This window comes from Lepisma saccharinum, chromosome 7 (genome assembly GCF_977018435.1).
Source record: "Lepisma saccharinum chromosome 7, izLepSacc3.1, whole genome shotgun sequence".
NCBI lineage: Eukaryota > Metazoa > Arthropoda > Insecta > Zygentoma > Lepismatidae > Lepisma > Lepisma saccharinum.
In genome coordinates, this window is record NC_139235.1 from 49,667,316 (window position 1) to 49,673,007 (window position 5,692).

General features: G+C 41.1%; 1 non-coding gene across 1 annotated transcript; it reads right to left on the reverse strand.

Annotated features, from left to right (window-relative positions):
• Positions 1–500: 500 nt before the first annotated feature.
• Positions 501–571, reverse strand: TRNAS-GGA (transfer RNA serine (anticodon GGA)). The gene has a single exon. It is a non-coding gene; the product is annotated as a tRNA-Ser (tRNA).
• Between the last annotated feature and the right edge of the window lie 5,121 nt (positions 572–5,692).

Genomic DNA, 5,692 nt, shown 5'->3' on the forward strand with positions numbered 1-5,692 from the left:
CTCTTACATATTTACATATTATACAATAATTTGCGTTGTGAAAAGTAATTAATAGTTAACAAAATTGGTTTCTTAAGTATGTACACGTTCCTGTGCTTTTTTAAATTTATAAATGTGATACAAATTTTAATTTGAACAGCTTATGACCTGAAAATCATGTTGAATGTGTTCAAATAAAACAAATATCTAGCAGAATTCTTGAAATTGCTAAATACTAGATTATTATTAATATTACATATTCTTTGATACTACATATTTAGTTACATATCATTTTAATAATACGTATTGAAGTATATATTTTGTCAATTATTGTTCATATTTATGTACATATTTTGTACTTTGATATTACAACATGTAGAGTATGTTTCTTTCTTAACTGAATACATATTGTCGGCCACTGAACAGATTCCTGTTCACAGGTTGAATAAAAGGACAAATTTATCAAAGACATAATGACCACAGACTATCAAAGATCATGTAGAATTTTCAGCGAAAAATGCAGGCTCGACCAGGACTCGAACCTGGGTCTCTGGCAATCCATGCCATTGCTCTACCACTGAGCTACCGAGCCGGCCTGGATTCCCCTGCATTTTCTACATAGTACATCTCCTGTGTGTGCCTAATTTAATGTATCAAGGATCATGTTTCAAAATATGTTTTAAACATGTCTAAAAGAACATGATTAAAACATTGTGTCTGAAATGTTCAAAAAGCATTTGTAAACAAAAAAAATACAGTAGTGCGTTTTAAACGTTGAAAACAAGTTGTTTGAAACACTTTTGTTTTAAACAAGCATCAGGTAACATTCTGGATTCTCAACCTCGGGCGTCCAGTTTTCTGACATCCCTGAGTACCGGGAATAAATGTCATTATGTTCCAAATATACATTTTATTCTGCTTCAATCATCACAGGTAATTATCACGTGTCACTCCGGGGCCTCTAATAAGCAATCTTCATTTGGAGCGTCGCGAACAATTCACTTAGCACGGATTGAAAACTGAAGCCCCGCCATTAGCCCTCTACCTTCGCAGCTTCTCCTGGTGACCAAAATGAATCTCGTCGCCACGCAAAGGGAGGGAGTAAATCAAGTTACGCTCGGCGGAGGTAATAAGGGAGGCACTACCAGTGTCACACTCCTCATCATGTTTGCCCCGAATGGAGCTAATTTTGCGGCCATGACGTGTAAAACGCCGCTGCTAAATTTCCGCCACTTAACACGAGCAGTCCGCAGAGGCCTTGCAAGTGAGAGAGAGACCTTGAAGCGAGAAGGTTAAAAAATCCTACTGTAATTTCAGCATGACAGTTTGTTGCCTACAAAAGTGTAGTTACTGGTGCGTTTATCATTGGCGTAATTTGGGACCTAATTTTGAGAGGGGTAGAATCAAACTGGGCTTAATTTTGAGAGGAGCAGAATCAAACTGGGCCTAATTTTGAGGGGGCAGAATAAAACGGCCTAATTTTGAGAGGGGTTGAATCTTGAGTTGCTTTGAATTGCTGTTTTAAGTCCACTTTATGCACAGTAAGGCTATTCGGGACTACAGTTTAAAGTGGGATCCGAACAACTTGTGCCTCCAGCGGTTATCGAACCCGGGACCCCTAGATTACAAGGCAATAATGCTACCACTGCGCCATGCGGGAGGCCCAAGAGAGGGGTACAATCAAACTGGGCCTAATTTTGAGGGGTCAGAATCAAACCTGGGGTTTAAGTTTAGGGGAAGAGATTCCAAAAGTTTTCCATACAATTAAAACAGCGTCCAGTGGTCGCGGTGGCTCAGTCGGTTACTCGTCTGACTACCATGATAAAGGTCCCGGGTTCTAACGTTGGAAGCGGCCCCGGTGTCCACCCAGCGTCGAATAACATGGGTACCCGGGGGAAACCCTGGGGGGTAAAGGCGGTCAGGGGCGTGGTGCTGATCACATCACCCCCACTCACGACCGGATCAAGAAAGTGGGGGTGATGTGATCAGCACCACGCCCACACCACCCCCACACCCCCTATACGCCTTCATGGCGTGGTGCTAAGCACAGGGGAACACTTTACCTTTTTTTTACTTTACCAGGGTTATTTGCTAAATAACTGTGATTTTTGCGAAATCACAAATATTACTCTTTATTACTTTGTTCCTCAGGTCCCCAAACTTATAATTTTTAATAAACCTGAAAACTTGGGTGGGGGAATGCCCCCTTGTCTCCACCAAGTTACGCCTATGGTGTTTATTGTGTGCACTATGTTGTTAAAATAGGTCTTAATTAAAGGTTTCGACTAGACTACTTTCGCTCGCTTATATTCGATCGAATCTCCCACGCTCGAGAGTGCTACACATTATAGTGTATTGAATCAAATATCATTTCAAAATGACAGTACTCTTAGAAATATACGTGGGATTGAAATTTAATAGTGGCAACACTGCTGTATATGCACCATGAAACGGAACCGGTGCTTCTCACTTATACCACATGTTACCTAAGATACTAAATGGACTCTTATCTTCCAACACTAGGCGCATGCGCAGTGACTGGAGGAGTAGAGTATCGTTGGAGTTGGCGGTTTAAGGTTTCGTAGTCAGAACCCCATTAAAGTAATGTGAAAGTTCCGGTGATTAACACCGTACCTCCAGGAGAGACCGTCAATGCGCAGTGTTACTGTTCATTTTAGGAACATAACCTGCGACCTGCGTGGCGAAAGAAGAAGGGGACTGAATCCTCCCACCACTTTGCAGAACAATGCTCGGGCGCATGTAACGCAACCTGTGGCTGATTTGTTAGCTCGATGGGGATGACAGATGCTCTGCCACCCCCTGTGACTTTGATTTGATCCCTAAGATGAAGCTTCCGAACAATTTCAGAGATTCTTCAGGCAACAGACCGCTCCATTCAAACTATCAACAGAACAGGCACTGCTACAGAAATACTATGACTTCCACATCGCTGGTAACGGTTGTACACAATGCTGGTGACTACATCGAAGAGCTGTAAAAGTTTCACAGAGATATCTCTTTTGTATCATTTGAGAATAAATAGTTGTCACTATTAAATAGACTAAACTACATTTTAGCATGTGTTCACTAAGTGTCAATTTCACTGCGTCACAATCAATATTTGAGGCCCTCTACCACAGACCAATTACTGTTTTACGTGTACAGCTGTCAATTCCATATGCCATCTAGCGTCGTCGGTGCGAACTATTTGCCACTCGAGCGATAAGCTCTCTTTGAAGCGCTCTAGTTTCGACGTTAACAGTCCTGCCATAAGTAACTGACATCCAGATTCCTTCTTCCTCAACACAAAAGGTAGAAACACTACCGTTTGAGCAGAAAGCCTTTCCCGCATTAAAAAGAACTCATATCTAAAAAAAACTAAGAGAGATAAAAATAAAAATGTTATGGCATTACGTAACAATCGTATATTTTTGCATCGTTGCAAGTGACACTGCGTTCATCTGTTTGAGCATGGCATCAATGAAGGAGAAAGCACAGTGGTACAATGAAATTAAAGTGCAAAGGCAGTTTAGAATGGAGTATGAACGAAATCCTCCAGATGTTAAAAACCATCAAAGCGTGGTATACATAATTTAAGGAGAATGGCAGTGTTGGAGACATGCCCAGTGAGTAGGCCTGTTGAGAGTGAAGGGACTGTGGACGCAGTGCACAGTCGTTAAAATATTACAGAAACTACTTCGTGTTAGAAGTCCCGTCTAGTTCGCTGCACCTTTTGACACTAGGTGAAGTGCAGGTGTATCCCGGTATCAGGCTGGTGCAAGGAAATGAGGTTCAACCAAGTAGACGGAGTGTTCAAGTACATAAGATTCATCAAATGCCTGTCTGCTGCTTTAAACGTTCATTTGATTAGTTAGCACGCACCACGTCACCATATTCCACAAATTACACTGCTCCAAAACGCAGTGTAAACGGTGCAGACACGAAATCAACGAAATAGACGAGTCTTTGTTGCATCGTGTAACCAACAAGACGTGCGATTGCAGAGTCAAAAAGTGTAACCAGCTAACGGGGCTAGAGACTGTGATTGAGGAGATGTCCAACAGATCGAGAGAAATTGAGTATCGTTTGGACATTCTCCGTGCAACAAATTGTGTACATTTTGAAGTTTATGAATAAAATCATCAAACGTGTGATTTGTAGGAATATTTCCAAAACAATACATGTGTGTGCCTCACATAAAACTTTTTGAGTTTTGGTGTCATTCCTATCGTATATTTTGTGTAAAAAATGTTTGAAATTAGGGAAAGACTTTATGCCCACTCTCTGCATTTCCTTCACTCGTCCTCGTCATCTAGATCTTCTGTAATTTGGATAAACAAATGCATTCACTGTCTTAAGCAGAGTTCTTAAAGGTCCAGCAATTTTAAATAAATTCAATTCCGGTCCAGGAGAGAAAATTAGCAAGCGTCAATAGGTTCTGGACCGTAAAGAACATTCTTATCTGTAAAGTATTTCAATTCGGTCCAGGAACCTTCCTTGCGGGTCAATTTAAATACGGTCCAGGAACTATTTCTCCGAAATAATGGACCTTTAAGAACCCTGGTTTTAAGCGACTTCAAAAGCCAGTTCACTGGGACACGTGGCAGTGACTAAAATAGCCTCCTGTACAGTCATAGAAAAAAAATGCATCATCCATAGAAGCTTAATACCAACAGTCTTCAGTGGCGCAACCACAGGGGGCGGCAGGGGGACATTGACCCACTAACCTTGGTCGGAAATGAGTTCTAGGAGGGAGGGGGCAGACATTGACGACCAAGTGTACCTGCATGGGGCAGTAACCGCCCAGAACGTCAAATTTTATGCAAATAAAAATACTTTTCGTAAAATGTTCTTGCTCCCTACTAGTGTTGCCCACGAGACGAGACTTTGGCCTGTCTTGTCTCGTGGAAATGCTGTGAAATGCTGTCTCGTCTCGAAAATATTCGTTTGTCTCGGGACACATGATCAATCTCGTCTCGTCTCGAATTTTTAAAAGCCTGTCCCGTCTCGTCCCGTGGGCAACACTACTCCCTACGCTCGAAATACCTGCTTTTCTTAGTGTTCACAATTTCAGAACCGTATCTAGGGGCTGCGGGAGTCAGCCTTGGGCACCGAACGATCTAAATGAAAAGAAGTTATAAAATTGATTGACTGATTTATGTTTTTTTAAGTCTACTTTATGCACAGAAAGGCTAATTGAGACTCGACCTATAGCTTAAAGTGGGTTCCGAACCACTATATGCCTCCAACTGGTATCGATCGAACTCGGGACCCCTTGATCACAAGGCGACGATGTTACCACTACACCATCGGGGAGGCATGTCATGGCGTTCTTGAAATAATTTGCGCCCTATTAAATTAATATTGATTTCAGCCTGCAAAAAAAAATTGCAGCCAAAAATGGCATCCAAAAATGTTCTTGATCGCTTCGCTCGCACTTGATGTTTCTTCGCTGTAATTCTTTGTAAATCACCAAACAGAGAAACAAGACTTGTCTTAATTGATTCTCTTTTAAATGCATGAATAATTGTATTGAGGAAAGAGAACGTGCACATTTGAGAGACAATTTATGAATTTTTTGCTGTTGGTTTATTGTAAAATGGATGAATTGATTGTGTAATGTATTTAAATAATATATGCAGTATACATTTATTTATTAAAGAAATTTGAATACGTACACAATTTAGTGTCCACGTCACTCGACGTTGCATAT